This window comes from Anolis sagrei, chromosome 2 (assembly GCF_037176765.1).
Source record: "Anolis sagrei isolate rAnoSag1 chromosome 2, rAnoSag1.mat, whole genome shotgun sequence".
NCBI classification, from domain to species: Eukaryota; Metazoa; Chordata; class Lepidosauria; order Squamata; family Dactyloidae; genus Anolis; species Anolis sagrei.
Genome location: NC_090022.1, coordinates 245,133,287 through 245,150,025, shown reverse-complemented (window position 1 = coordinate 245,150,025; position 16,739 = coordinate 245,133,287). Strand labels below are relative to the sequence as shown.

Below are 16,739 nucleotides of genomic sequence, written 5' to 3'. Positions count from 1 at the left end.
GGAAAGGTGATATAAGAGAGAACACTGGCGAGCACCCATTTTGATGCATCAAATGTTAGACCTGTTTCTTGATATATTTGACCCATTGATTCCAAAAATGGTACCAGTTTTCCCCTAACAACTTTAGTATTTGAGATACAGAACATTCACTGTATACTATAATTCTACCAGTCTTCATCTGTCCGTAAGAAATCATGATAGCCATATCTAAGACACTAGAGCTGATGTGGCCTAGCCAATACAATTTTCTGAATCAGCACCCCAAATAACCCCAGAAACAGGCCTAAAAACCAAGACAACAAGATTTTTTTTTTGTTGAGCTGTGGAATTAATGACTAAGACACTTAGAGCAGTGGTTCCCAAAGGAGTTCCTTACTTTTTGTAGGAGCAAGGGGAATCTGCCTTATCATGAATTGTTATTTAAGGGTTCCTGATATAATGGTTGAGGACCTCCCTATCTGCATGACCATCTCCTCCCCTACGAACCCACACGATCCTTAAGATCTTCTGGGGAGGCTTTTGTCTTGCTCCCGCCCGCATCTCAGGCGCGGTTAGTGGGGATGAGAGAAAGGGCATCCTCAGTGGTGGCCCCCTGTCTCTGGAACTCCCTCTCCAGGGAGATTAGGCTGGCATCCTCCCTATCCACATTCCATAAGGAATTAAAGACCTGAATGTTTCGTTGTGCTTTTTCTGACTGATGACTCCTATGAAAATGATCTGTATCATGATCTGAATCACGACCTGAATCTGAATTCCTATATTATATCACTATATATTCTTAAGTTTAAGTTGATCTGATCCTGTTAAACTGCTCTGTTTGCCATGCCATTTCCTATGCTATCATACGTTTTCATCCACCTTATTGAACCCCTATCCTTTAATCAGTTCGCATAGTGGTCCCTTTCCCTCCCTCCAAAATTAGCTTTTTGTTGCTTGTTGCTTGCTTATGTTTGTTATGTTGTTTTATGCTATTTTAATTTGCTATTGGTTTTGCTCTTAATTGTATTTTGCCTGGGCTTAGCCCCATGTAAGCCGCCCTGAGTCCCTTCGGGGAGATGGAGGTGGGGTAGAAAAATAAAGTTCTTCTTCTTCTTGAAGTGATAGCCTTGTTTAGAGCCAGTATTCAATTTTGATTCAGTCAGCTGAGCAGTGTGTGAGAAAAGAAAAATTAAACTTCATTTTCTTGCCATTTAGTCCTATGTTGTTCATCAGATTGATAAGTGTTGGGCTCAGAGTTGAGAAATCTGTGTTATAGTTCACACTGGGCAATTAAATTTACACTGCGACCTTGGACCAATCATTCTGTTTCACCTTGCCCTGCTCTTTCAGGGTTAGGATAACACAAGCAGAAGGAAGCTCTGTAAGCTGCCCTGAACTCATTAGAGGAAAGGCAGGATGCAAATAGAATCAATCAATCACCTGAGCAAATAAACGGGAAGACAGACAACTACTCAGTTAAAACAGTGTGGATGATTTGTAACTGTTTTCTTTCAGTTTTAACCCTGCTCTCCACAGTGATGTGGCCTCTTGCTACTTCACCTGAGGAACTGTTTGCTTCCATCCTGGTTTCTAGCTCTCAACAAAAAATTGAACTTTAAAGACTGATTTTCTTGAACCTCTATTAGAACATCCAAGTTAAATAAAATTGTATATGGCTTAAAAAAAACCCCAATGTAATACTGTAGTCAGCAAAGTTGAACTTCAGTTTGCAATAGGCCTTCCAGTACACATATTAATTCACCCATTGTCAGAAGCAAGAAATGCTAGTTGGGATAAAGTACAGAATTTAGACCATAGTTAATACAGTTAGCCATCCATATTTGCTGGAGTTAGGAGCACGAGACTCCTGCAAAAGTGGGAAAACAGCAAATAAAAACATTTTTTTTCACATGAAAGATCACCTCTAGGAATTGCTAGCTCCCCCAGCACAAATCTATTGTCAACTTTCACTGGATGTTGACCATACTATTGTACTTGAGGACCTAGAGATTCCTAGACTGGTATTCTCTCTAGGAGTCTCAAGTCCCTCCAGCATGATTATGGCAGAAGTTGATCATAGAATTGCACTGGAGAATCTAGGAATTTTAACCAAATTTGTGAACCATCAAGTCCCCAAAAGTCGAACCTGCAAATGTGGAGGGCCAACTGTATATTCCACTACAATGGCTACATCTCTAGCATCAGCACAGTCAGTGATTAGTGTTGACTGAGCAGTTAACAATGTAGTATTGTGTGTATTTACATAAAGATATGTTCCACTGATTTTATTGGTTCCCATCATTCCTTGTCGCTGTTTGTCCCCTGAAAAGGTTTTCTGAAGGAATAAGTACCGTAATCTTCAGATTAATATAGGCGATCCTCTCCATTCTGTGGTAGTAAAGACATCACTTCATTTGGAGGTAGCTTCAATAAATTATGGGAGGGAAACTAACTTTCCATTAGCTTCCCTTCAAGTGTTCACTAATTCTGATACCCAGGGCAAAGTTTTTCATTAGGTTGCCTTATACCAACAGTAGGGAATTGTGGTCATCCATTTGCGATAGACTAGAATACCATTCTTTCTCAGGCTATATAACCATATCAAACATCCCATACCTGCAATGCATTTCAATACAGATGAAAGAAAAAAGCATTTTAACTCTATAGTATTGTTTCTTTTATTCATTTGCTTAGCAACAACAAGATTTCATAAAAACATTGTAAAGTAGGAAAAAATGCCAGAATAAGGATTCTGGAGTTTGGGGGTTTTGTGCCATTTATATGTAACTCTTATTACTCCTTTCCACCACAGTCCAAAGAAGCTGTTCCAGTCCTAAACTGTACTTGTTAGTAATTGATGAAATTGAAACATTCTAGACAACACAGGGGTACCCCATGTCATTCGAAAGGCAGGTGAGGAAATAGGGATCCAGCTGATGTTGGGCAAGGTTATACTAAAGATCAGATCTGCAGTTTGGGTGTGCTACTGGAAGTTCAGGTTTCAGTATAGGCAGGAGTGCATTTGCACAATTAAGACTTGTGCATCAGTTTGCCTATTCCTTGAGATGTCCGATATGGTCATGGCGACACATGGCTTGGTTACATCCCAGGTGGATTTCTGTTACGTGCTGTATCTGGGGCTGTCTTTGAAGAGTACTTGAAAGCTGGTCCAAAGATATTTTTTGACAGAAGGTGGGCACAGGGAACACACAGTTCCTTTTTTGCTACAACACATCTGGCTGCTGGTTTATTTCTTCGCACAAGCAAAGTGCTGGTCATGATATATCTCACAACCAGGTTATTTGAAGGGCTATATTCTCCCATATGGATACACCCAAGTTTTGAGCTCTTCTGAAGAAACTACCATCTCACCACCCTCACAGCTACATTTGGAAGTAACAGAAAACTCCTTCTTGCTGGCTAACCCCAGGCTCTGGAATTCCCCTGCTCAGAAGGTTAGACTTTTCACACTGCTTACCATCTTTCCATACTAAGCCTTTGAAAACAGATTATACAAGACCTGTGCCATCTAAACTATGTACTGAATTTTCTGAGGTTTTTTTTGTTTGTGTGTCCTTTAAAAAAGTTTGTTTTTAACCTATTTTAATTTTTGATAATTTAATTACGTTTTAATTGTTATATTTTGAAAGCATTTAACTATGTATTGTCAAAGGTTTTGTGGTTTTCTAATCTGTTGTAGGATGCTTTGATACCCAAACTGGAGGAAAGGAAGAATATAAATAAATTTAATAATAACCCTTTGAAAATCTTCTTTACCACAGTGATGGTGCCAAAATATTTTTGATAAAAGAGTAATAAGTATTTTATTAATGCAATCCTTTTCCATGTTACTTCTGATAAAAAAGATCTGATATATTGACTATCATGAAAACAGATTATATTGATTATAATTGGAAGGCATTTTAAAATTCTTAAAAATTAAAAATACCCCTGGATCTGTGAGACTTCAGTTCTGGGACAGATGCCAAAAAAGTGAATCTCTTAGTATTAAATGTGAAATGCACGTAGATGCTACCGTGTATATTGTGATCATGTCAACACCATTTTACATATAGGCTGTGATAATTTGCAGTTGGTGGAAATCACAGCACTAGAGCCCTCAGATCCAGGGGATCCAATATAGTATATAACTATTCTGATACAATATGTTGTGTATGCTTTCAACTGTTATGAGTGTCAGGTTGCGTTATTAAGACAGTATATCGGCATCAGCATTTTTAGAGGATCTATAGGGACAGGCTGTTATTGCTGCTTCATATAATCTTCTTGGTGCCACATGGAAAGTGAAGACTCGGGTACCAGTCTTTATCTTCCCGAAGGTGCCTAATATTGCAAGTGTTAAGAACCATGTTTGGTATTGCTTCTACAAATATTCTTTGAGATTAAGAAGTGACACTGTCTGAATATAGAATTAGTATTATGTGCCTTCTTATGGTAGTCTGTTTCTCTGAGCACTAGGGTTTGTCAATGTTCATCTCTTCAGAGGAACAGCTGGAAATTCATATCCTATGTATATTTCGCCTATATAATAAAATTGATTTCAGTACAACAGACCATATAAATATAGATAAATGTATGTGTATGTGTTCATGGTGTAAAAAAGTTCCACACAAAAGAGAACATTTGGTCAGATGTTGGTCATCTTGTGGTACAACCAGAATGTTCATTCTTCAATTTCTTTACATTAACATCAGTTCTTTGTTTTTATTGTACATTCTAAGAACTGGTTTTCAACTAGTTTATATTGTAGAATGTTAAATTAGTATGGAATAGAGTATTTCGCAAAACTTTGGATGCCAGTTCAAGTGACAACCCACTAATTAAATGTCATTGTTCGACCTTGAGAACTGGACTTGGTTTGTCAAGCTTTTTCCCAAAAATGTTTCAAGTGCAATAAATTGAAAAGAGTGAGCTGAATGGGAAAGGCGTTCTTGTCATTCTCTTCAGCAGCGGATTTGTGTACTGCTTTATTTGCATGAAAAAGTAGATTTTTGTACATGACTGTCTTTATAGTGCTCTCAGTTTTACCAGGGAACAAAATGTCTTGACTTATTTTGAACAGAAGCGTAGTTTGGTTCACAAACTCTTCAGTGGCATTTCTTTAAATTGGTAAATATATACAATCATGAAGATTGGATTCACTTTATTTTTGTAATTCCTAATTGTCATAGAATATATTGTTTGGGCTTTTGAATGATTTAATCTTGATGTATCAAGATTAAATAGTTTCTAAGAAATTTGTTAATTGAGTTATAAAATATAATAGATTGAATTCAGGTTTAGCATACTTAGAATAGGCTCACTGAAATCATTGGCAGCTAATTATTATTAACTTTAGATACACTGAAATTAGTGGAAGTTTTCTTAAATTGAATCCAGTCTGTCTTTTAAGGCAAATACATATTCATATTGTATGCCTACACATCATTTATCTAACAGAGATTTTAGGAAGAATTTCGCAGGTTCCGTTAAATGCTGGCATCATGGTGCTGACCATGATTTACTAGTTCACATGATGCCAGTGTGCTGTGTGATAGCACCATGTTGGCTGAATGTTATCCTAATTTTTATTTTATTGTAGAAAATTTCCTGAAATGCACAGACATTTGTGCACCTTAAAAACTACACTTTTGCAATTTGGAAGTTATCAGCTTGGTAGAAGTGGGATCTGAGAGTCCTTCTGGCCTCCTTGAAATTGCAAGAATTCGCAAGACTAATTTTTATTGGTCTCTTAATTCTAAGCTGGAAGGACAAATGTATGTAATCTATTGTTCAATGGACTGAAAGTGTCACTGCTGCACTTAATCACATATCTTATCACCATCAATATCTCTTGAACACTGGCTGTGATGTCTAAACTACATAAATCAATGTATATGTCAAAATATTTCTTATACTTGCTTTTTCAATTAATTGGAAACCATTGAAGACTCACACTCCCCAGCACAAATACTTATCAGTTGTTTCTAACTTCTATTAACATATGCTTCCATTTTTCTACCATTGATTCACATTGTTTTCAAGACCCTTTTCTTTATGAGGAGAAATTTTGGTCCACATGTGTTAAACTTGGGATTCTGTGGAGAATGAAAAGTAGTGGTAGTTAAGTACAAAATATAGCGGCATTGTCAAAAGTGTAGATTAATTTATTTATTTAAATGGCTGTTTGGTATTTGTTTATATGAAGTATAAACGTTTATCCTGTAAGTCCGGGGTCCTCAAACTTTTTAAACAGAGGGCCAGGCCACAGTCCCTCAAACTGTTGGAGGGCGGATTATAATTGGAAAAGAAACATGAATGAATTCCTATGCACACTGCACATATCTTATTTGTAGTGCAAAAACCACTTTAAAACAATACAATAATTAAAATGAAGAAATGAAGGGCCTTAGTTTGAGGACCCCTGTTGTAAGTTAATTCCAAATCAGTATAATTCCTAAACAAGGTCTAGTTTCAGTCTAAGATAAAATGCCATGGTCTGTGTTCTCAGCAAACTAAAAGCAGGGATATTGAAAGTTGTCATGGAGGACTAAGCTATGGAGAATGCTGAGGTAGTAGTATCTGTCCTGCCACTCGTCCACCCAACTCTCAGGCATTTCCCCCCAAAATTCCACTAGTTTTCCCTATCCACATAAAGAATCCTGGACTGTCTTCAGCTTCCGATGCTCTAGTGACAGCAGCCAGCAGTTCAAGCCAAAACTGCAAGGCAGTAGTTTCAAAGAAAGTCCTTATAGGATATTATTGCATGAGGGTTGGGGAACATGATAACAACTCCCTAACAACTATTCAGAAAACTTGTGATCACACTATATTGTCTCAAACTCACTTTGAGACAATATAGTGAAGCTCACACAAACCAGTTTTCAAGTGATTGTTAGGCTGCCCTTTTCTATTCATGGGCAATTCCCTTTCTTAGACTGCAGAAATACTTCTTCATGGTGTCTGTGAAATTCTCATTTATGGTACTTCTTGTGTCTGTGCAGTGAACTTCGGAATCCTCTAGACAGTTGAAAGTCTTCTGACTGTAGCCCCACCAACCCTCCCCAGGAGGCAGATAACCAGTGGCAGAAGGGCTAGCAATGTCTTCAAAGCCCAAATTGGTGGTGGTTGATGTCATGCAGCCTCATCGATCTCAAAAAGTCATTCCAACCCTCTGGATAAAGAGGGAAGGAAAATTGATGCCACTGGAAGGACGGTCCAACAGACTGTGGAGTTATTTACGCACATGGCACAATATAGTGGGTACATGTCCTTATTATGGGGAAAGATGGTTAGGAAGAGGGCAAGTCAATCACAGAAGATCTTCCAGTACACAATAGTGGCATTTTTAATCCTTGAAACACACACATACATGGAATGAGGCAAGCAGCTCAGAAGTTCGTTTCCTACTACAAGCACTTTTGCAGCAACAGTGTCACCAACCACCACGCACGCTTCTTGGGGCAAGCGATTCACTTCCGGTGCACTTTTCATCACCTTCACTCTCATTCTGGGCCCCATTGTCAACACAAAGAAGTCCCATCTAGAGCCCACCCAAAACATTGTTTCATTGGGGCCATGTTACATTCAGTGAACAAGATGGTCTATCTTTCGAAAGATTGTTTCAGGCTTTGTGCACATCTGTCCAATGAGCATTGCAGGGAACGGAACTGATGGCAAAGAACATTCAGTCTATTTTAGGACACATGGCATCCACCATGGTGGTCACACCAATGGCAAGGTGTAAGATGCATTCACTGCAGGCCTGGTTTCTGCAGTCCTTCCACCCTTCCTAGGACGACCCACAAACCATATTCACCATTCCTCCCAGGGTGAGGCAGTCACTTCACTGGTGGACAGAGTGGGTGAATATATGCACACTATCGTCTTTTTGGAAATGCTAGCAATTTGGAAAGCCCTCAAAACTTTTGAGTAGCTAGTTCAAGGCGAGACCGTGGAGGTTCTCATAGATAACACTGCGGCAGCGTATATAACACTGCGGCAACAAACAGGGAGGCATCCAGTCACGGGCCCTTTTGTCTCTGCCCTCCAAATGTGGGACTGGTGTGTGGCTAGGAGGATCCATGTGTTAGCAGTATATCTGCCAGGGAATGAGAACTTCTTGGCTGTCCACCTAAGCAGGACCTCCTACAGTGGTCACAACTGGTCCTTCCACCCGCAGGAGACCCAGCGACTGTTCAATCGATGGGACAAACCAGACATATACCTATTCATGGCTCCAAGCAATGTGAAATGTCTACTTAATTGTGCCCGATAGTGATGGAACAAATATCAGGGATGCCTTCCTTTTCACATGGCGTCAGGCATTCCTCTGTGTATTCCTGCCAATCCCCCTTCTCATGAAGGTGGTCTCAAAGATCTAAAGTACTGTTCGCAAGGCTGTTACCCCCCCTCCCCCAGTGGACCTAGTTTAAAGTGTGCCTGATGAGATCTGCGAGTCTGTGAGCAAAAAGGTGTTTTCCTACTTGTGTGAGATGCATCCCATCCCTTGCCACAAGGCCATCCTCCTGGAAAAGCAGGCCATCATCAAGGAAGCCAAAGTGTTCCTCCTGACACAATTTTCTAAGCCAGTTATTGACCTGTACTATTTTTCTGGCCCTTGTAGAGTTACAGTGGGGAGGAGGGATGAAAAGACCACCTGTATATTACACTGGCTAGCTTTGTTTTGAGAGCTCAAAATTCATTTGCGATATTTTGAAAAGTATGCCTAGCAGTATCATTGGTTCCTACATGAATCAGTATGAGAGGGGGAGTGTGATGGGGCTTGAGAAGCCTGGTGAGTCTCTGAGTGACATGGTGTATTTTTGCTCCCAGGAAGCAGCATATTTCTTGAACATCCTGTCCGGTCTGGAAATGATGGCTTCCGTTCCTCTAAGGAGGGAGTCGCCTACTAGCAAGACCTATGTCCTTTGAGGATTGACAGGGTCCCTTTTGTGCAAGGTAGTGTGTAGGTCCCCTGAAAATTGTTCCTGTTGAAGTGGATTGTGTAGATGTAGAATGTTGCCCTTCTCCTCCTCAGCATCCTTGGTTCATTCGTCAAGGACAATCCATTGAAATGTGTCCAAGAGCCCATTCTCCTGAGTGTGTTGCTGTTGCACCTGGTCTATGATTGAGGATGGAGTATCTGCATGATTGTGTAAGTGTGAATGTGGTGAAGCGTCTTCACAGTCAGAGCTATCCCCCACGCATTGCACAAGGACAGTCCAATGACTTAGAGCAGTATCTAAGTCATTGCAGTCCTCCCCAAGATGTTGTGTTTCCTAGTCAGATGTTAGTTGTGTAAGAATTTAGACTCTATTGCACACTGCAGCTGAGCAGAAGTATTCTGAGGAGGTTGCCTGGTCTTGTGTCTCTTTCAAAGGGTGACATTCCTCCATACCTGAGAGTTGTCCACATATGAAGTGATCTCCTCATAAGCTTCCCTATCATGTTGGTGTTAGTGTGATGTGGGTTGTGTGTCTAGAAGAGTGTGTGTGCAGTGTCCAAGAACAGCTCAAGTTCCTGCATGTCTTTAAGGGTTTTAATACTGATAGTGCAGGGTGGACAGGTCCTACACTCAGACCTGCCCTACCTGCGTCTAACCACCTGGAGGATTTGAACACCTCCCTCTCAGCGACAATAAAAGTAATTTTGGATGCAGCACAAGGATCATCTACCAAGCGCTCATCTCAATATAGATGGAAGCACTTTACCACTTTCTTGAAGCAACGAGGGCTGACCCACTCACTGTTCCTACGGCACTTCTTTTGAATTTTCTTGTTTCACTTTCAGATGCCAATCTTTCACTGTTGTCACTCAAATTGTACCTTCCCTCTATTTCCTATTACAAAAAAAAGCTGGTCTCCCCTCTTGTTTTGCTGATCCTTTGGTGAAGCTTTTTCTCCAGGGGTACAGAAATCTTAGATGCCAGTTGTGCTGCTGGTTTCATCCTGGAATTTGGAAATAGTTCTTTCAGGGTTGAATAGGTCTCCCTTGAGCCCCTTGCAACTGAAGTTATGTATCCTGAAAAACAGCCTTCCTAGTAGCAATCACATCAGCATGCAGGGCTAGTGAGTTATGCGTTCTATGAGTAGATTATCTTTACCTTTGTTTTCACAAGGATATGTTCGTCTTGCTTTTCTTCCTAAGGTGGCATCTTCTTTTCATGTTACCCAACATAGATTTGCTGGCCTTCTTTCAGAAACCAACAATACTACTACAACGGTCATTAGCCCCTTCTTGATGTATGCAGAGCTCTGGCCATTTACATCCAGAGGACAGCTGGCATAAGAAAGTCACACAGGCTATTTTTGAGATACCATGAAGATACTAGGGGCCTTCCTGTCTCTTCTCAAAGACTATCCTTGTGGCTTTTAAAACAAGCCTTTGACCATGTTTAGTGATTATTGCCTTAATCACTATATTCAAGAACTTAGTGATTTGCTTCACTTTTGCACTTTATGGGGATTGATATTGTATACAGCTGCTATTTTCGTAGCCTGCTGGGTTTTGTAGTATCTTTTTAATTAATACGGTTTTTATTGCTGTTTTAATAAAAATCGGATTAATTTTATGGTTATTAATTTTGATCTTTCTGTATTTTATTGTATTTGTATATTGTTGCACTATTGAGATCATTCTGTGAGCCCCCTGAAATAGTGGTGGGATATAAATAAAGCTTTATTATTATTATTATTATTATCATCATCATCATCGTATGTGTTGGCCATACGCCTGTCGTACCAACTGACTGGCAAGGACTTACTTGCACATCCTAAGGGTCATTCCACAAGAGCTGTCGGCGCATCAAATGCCTTCTTGAAGGGCGGTCCACTGGAAAAGGTGTGTCAGGTAGCCATTTTGTCTTCCCCACTTAATTTTATTACGTATTGCAAACTGGATGTTATTTCCAAGAAACATGTGGCCTTTGGCAGAGTGATCCTTCTCTGTGCAGTGGCATGACTCCTGCCATCCAAGACCAGTAGCTCACTAGTCTACCATAAGAGTGATTTTCACAGTTGCAGTTGCTTACCTGTAACTGTGTTTCTTCAAGTGGTCATCTGTGAAATTCGCACATCCCTGCCCATCCTTCCTGCTTTCTGTCATGCCTTGGTTCTGTCACCTCTGCTCTATGGTGCAGGAACTGAGTCTGTAGCCCCTCCCACTGGTTATATGCCTCCTAGGGAAGGTGGGTGGGGCTGCAGCCAGAAGATTTTCAGCTGTCTAGAGCATTCCAAAACTCACTGTGCACACGCAGGAAGTACCATAAGTGTGAATTTCACAAATGACCATTCAAAGAAACACAGTTACAGGTAAGTAACCATTCCTTCTTATAGTGCTGATAGTGGTGTGATAAGTCAAACAACTTCCAATTTTTTTTCCTGCAAATATTTCATCTTGTGTAAACTGCTGCAGCCCAAAACAAGGTTTAGGACCCACAACTACATCTCCCACTTGCAGAATACACTAATGATGAAAAGGCTTGGAATTGAAAAATGCAACTTTATATATATTGTTTACCATACAACTGCAAACTCATACACGTTGACACCATGAAATGACAGACTCTTGTGAAAACACTTCAATTCTCAGGATCACGCAATTTGTCAACAAAAAAATAAATAAAAGAAAGAGCATGGACAATGAGTGGCAATGCACAGGTTGCGAGTACTTAAAGTTGAGCTGGTGCGGTAAGTTGAAAGTATGAAACTGGGAAATCAGTTTTTGGAAAGTGCTTTCAACTAGGTCATGAGATTTGAAGATTGGTCATCCTGGCATGTTCTAGCTCTACAATGCCAGAGGATGTTTGTAGGACCCCATGCAGTAATGTCCATCATTACCTCATTAAAAGGAAAACAGAGAGGATAAAGAGAATATGTCGGTGGGTTTTTTTTTCTCCTCAGACGAGTGAGTGCTCATGTATAGAGTGTGTCTGTGTGTTTGAATGTCACATCGGAAGCAAGTACTGCATTTACGATCACTGCTACCGAAGAGTAACTGTATTGTATATGTGTGTGTATACAGACATACACGAAGCTGGATTCAGTTTGATATATATAAGCTTGCTATGGTTTTTACCCCCTCTGCTAAATCTGAAATGTGACAGCCTAACATCTAATCTTGTCACATAATATTCAGTGTATACATTTCTGTTTTATTTTACTTGGACTTACTAGGAAAAAATGTCTTCCTTTCCTTGGTGTAATGCTAGACACCATTTTTCAGCCCCTCCACATTCATTTGCTGGCTAAATAAGATGAATTGCCATTTTTGAGTAATCAGAAGTGGCAGCTCACCTTTTTTAAATTGCAGGTTCCCTCCCTCCACAGTTGAGCCATCAAAAATATCTTTTCAAATTGGAAATAGACTGTCAGCCACATCTCCTTGGGAATTTTGGTCATTGTGCTCACAGCTTTCACTCAGTATACTATGTTGAGCTATTATTTGTTTTATAGTGACATTTAATTAGATTAGCATGTGTTTTACTCTTATGATAATTAGCAAAATACATGGTGTGTGTGAAACTGTATATGGATAACCAACCTGCATCACAGGCACGGCTGGCGGGGACGAGGGAGAGGGCCTTCTCGGTGGTGGCCCCCCGGCTGTGGAACACTCTCCCCGCATACATCAGACAGGCGCCCTCCCTCATGTCCTTTCGAAAAAGCCTTAAGACATGGCTGTTCGAGAGGGCATTTAACTAAGTGCTAAACAACAAAGCTATACGGTAATGAGAACTGGAATGGAACAAGGAATATGAGACTGGCTATGATTCCACTAAGAGACGAAGCGGATTTTTAGTGTAGTCTGTAAATTGTTGTGTTGTTATATGTCGTTGAAACTGGCTTTTGTAATTGTCTGTTATGTGTACTGTACACCGCCATGAGTCGCCCATATGGGCTGAGAATGGCGGTTAATAAGTGCATCAAATAAATAAACCTTAAATTTATGTTTCATATGATGAGCTAGCATTCTGGGAAGCATGACTCCACTGATCATTTGTTTTCTAAAGCTGAGTAAATGCTCCTAGTCTTTTTTTAGAATGATGATTCTTCCTTTGCTGAGACATTTTACCATATAAAACTGAAAGTATTGGGTAGTATATATAAAATATAATAAAATGACTTTGTAAAGCCAGCTTTGTTACAGGCAAGTGTCTATCACTTGGATACTGGTATGATTTGTGTGTGTGTGTGTGCTTGTGTGGTCAGTACAATATATTATGACAACCTACCATCCATGCAGACAGGAAGCAGGGCATACTGTTGACATTAATCATGTTTCCTTGGTCTGTTTCTGGGCAAAGGGATTTCCCAGACATTTGTCTCTTAAGAGTAACTGCCATCCTTTGAATTCATAAAAAGCATGTTAAATATAAATATAAGTTAAGACTGACAGTGCAATCCTATTCATGTTTGTTCGGAAGTTCCACAATGATAAATTGGACTCAGCATCTCATAAATATTTTTAGGAATCTAGCTTCAATTTTCGTAGAAAGGTGTTGTCTTCGTGTGTGCATTGTATATTGAAGCATTTGATGTGGTGTTGAATGAACACTGCAAGTTACATTTTGATCTAGTTTTATTAATTGGATCAGAAATGCTAATATGTGTTCATGAGTATGTAAGCCTCTTTTGAGGAGGGGAATATATTCTTTTGTTAAAAGGTATACCTAGTACTATATATATGTTTAATAATCTGTAGATGGAATGAAAACACCTGTAAAGTGCCCATATTTTTATGCTGTAAAATATGCCCATTCTGTATACATTTTATATATTTACATATGAGTTACCCCAAGAACATAGACTTAGAGGTCAGGATTAGATTTGAAGGTCATCATGTGCAACATCCTACCCTGAAGGAGAATCCCGCAGTTTGATCTGGAATAGATTAGACAGTTGTTATAATCAGTAGTACAAAATAAATCTGAATTAAATTATCAGTTTCTTCTCTCATATAAACTGTATCTTGTTGGTAGCTGCTTTGCCATCATTTACCATTGATAATAAAATATATAAATAGAAGACTGTTCACACTACAAAGAAAAATCCTACAATTACATTGGATAAATTGACGTTGGATTTGCCTTCTTCTCTCCTGTCCCCCCGCCCCAAACCCATTTTTGTTTTCCATTTTCTCTCTGCTCTGTAAAAGCTGTGTCCTTTCCTGTTCACATTGACAAGTTATCCCTCCCTTCCTTCTTGCTAGATTGTCCGGATTGCAAATTGACAAGAGTCAGGGTGGATAGGAGAAAAGGAAGCCGTAGATGTGAACAAGAGTATGTTGCATTTTGTGATGTGAGCAGGGCCATTGGCTGGGTTGGGCTGGGTGCACACGTGACTGGAATGTGGCTGTGTGAGCTGTGTCTCTAGTGCAGAGTTGCAGACATTGAATACAGGAAGGTGCTGGGTGTTGAAGGCTGAATGGAGGTGCAGTCGATGTCGGAGATGGGGTAAGTGGATGCTAACGTTGTACTCTTGTTAGAAATGAGCCCTGAAGATTAGTATCTAGATGACTGTGTTACCCCATCTGATGATGATGTGATAAATGTTAGGAAATGCAGACTGCTTTTCCCTCACTGCCTTCCCCTTTCTGCTTCTATGGAATGAAACTAGGCACAGATTCTTAGTGTTCTGGTCCATGTTTTTGACAGAATGGCAGGGGCAGATAATGGTGAATTTGAGAAGTGATGAGAGAAACTATGCTTTTGTACCACAGAAATTGTTCTAAAGCTTGTTCATAGAAATCAGGGGGGAATTGTATCTTAGGAGACGGATAAAGGACAACAAAGAATGAATCAGATTCATTGCTTAGAGGAATGAGAACTGAGCCCATTGAAATCCTCCCTTCTCCTCCTCCTCCTCCCTCCTGTCATAGTAGCAGCAGCCAGAGAAAGGGACACAAAGCAGCAGAGGAGATGCCTTGATTTGAATCTAACAGCTCCACAATGCAAGGGCTGTAAAGGGAGGATGAGGAAGGTATTGTAGAGAATGGGTTATTATAATATTAAAATGCTAAGATTTCTTTTGGACAATATGCATGATATTGCAAAGCCATGAAGACTCCCTGCTGAAAATGCTGCAAAATCCTAGTGCCTTTGTTAGTAGAATGGTGTGTTGCTGGGATTTCTGTGGTTTACCGCAGCAGCTTTTGCTCCTTACTGAAAGAAAATCTGCATAGAGATGAGAGCTTCTGCTGCACTGCTGCACCCAGGCATGCAATAAAGCTGTTGCCACCCCTAAAAAGCAAATGGTGGAATGTTAAGTGAAAATTAAAGACATGGAGGAAACCAATATTCATCATCCACCCAAACCTTCTGAACTGATCTTCAAAAGAGGTTCTGAGAGTTATTCAGCCCTAGGTACTGTTAGTAATCTTAATAAATTATGTATGAAGTAATGGTTCCTTTCTTTTTGCTTGTCAAATGCATTCTTAATGCAATAATTAGGTCACCTTTGATACATCAATGTAGAGGAAAAATTGAAATTTTATTTGAGTGTTAGTACACTTAGAAGTAACAGAGTAGTATAATTCTATGGTTCTAATTATACTAAAATAAATATAATTTTTGAATCAATATTAAATAGCTAAAGCAGCTGTTGGTATCTTTAAAAAAAGATTGTCTTTTTGAGAATTGGCCAGGCAATTCTTAAAAATGTTGCACTTTTTTCTGTTTTTAGAAGCGAATGTTTTATATTTGCCACTGATTTTGGGAACGTTTTTCAGGTTATAACATATTTCAGTATTGTGGCTTATTATGATTTAAGTTTCTTAGTTTATGTTATTGATGAATTGTTGAAATCAACCTTAATCACAATTTAACTAGATATCTTAAAATCATATGATCTTAGTGGTTTTACTCTAACTGTGATTAAGGTTGGATCCAACCAATGTAGCATGAAAAAACTACATATATCATACACATATAAATATATATATTTATATATCTGTTCAGTATGTACATTTTTTGTGAAATCTTGAATATATTAGTGGATTGTACAGTTTAAAACATCTACATCAAAGGATGATGAGCCTGTGGATATTTGATCTTATTTAAAATATTTGAAATATGTGGAATTAGGATGCATTCCGTATATTTCTGATAGTATATGCCATTGCACTCAGTAGGGTTTCTTTCTCAAGATAGCCTATTGTTAGTAATCATGATTGAGCATTATGAAAAATGTATTACATGAAATATAGCCATATGAATTCAGACATAAGGACACAAATAAATGCACCAAAATTGCAAATTACTTCAAAAACAAACTTGAGGTGGGATTATAGAAATCCATTTATTGTTTAAAGACTATGCACCACTTATCAATTGCTGATGAAACTTCTAGATACTACCTATTTTCCATTGGTTTGTTAAGAAGGCCACTATTTTGGGACAGTCATGCTTCTGAACTAATGTTATTTTGGGTAATAAGTAGCTTAATATAATGCTTTGTTTTCCTGGTATGTGAATCATGCATTCTTAAGGAAAAACATGGCAGATTAGGACTTTCCACTGGATCATCTATGTACAGTACCAGTCACACTTGATTTGGGTATAATATTGACCACGCCTCCCCTATTTCCTAATGAACTATAGCAAATAACTCAGTAGCTCTTTGTTGCTTCGTGTTTACCTTGTTGACAGGAAAGGAGTTTGAAAACACCTGATTCAATTGAAGTTGCCAATAAATTGGCTGTAGAACTAAATATTGTATGGGTACACTTCCACTTAAGTTCAGTTGAATTGGCCTACATAA

At 39.1% G+C, this 16,739-nt stretch overlaps 1 protein-coding gene across 5 annotated transcripts in view; it reads left to right on the top strand.

Annotated features, from left to right (window-relative positions):
• Positions 1-16,739, top strand: part of APC (APC regulator of WNT signaling pathway) — an 88,055-nt gene that overhangs the window by 15,354 nt on the left and 55,962 nt on the right. For 2 of the 5 annotated variants that reach the window (XM_060761900.2, XM_060761898.2), the window contains exon 1: positions 14,309-14,434. The exons of 2 other annotated variants lie outside the window; for them this stretch is intronic. The gene's annotated coding sequence lies outside the window, so the exon portion shown is untranslated. Of the gene's footprint in view, positions 1-14,308; positions 14,435-14,887; positions 14,961-16,739 lie in introns of those variants that run through there. One more of the 5 variants, XM_067464492.1, reaches the window with a different exon arrangement.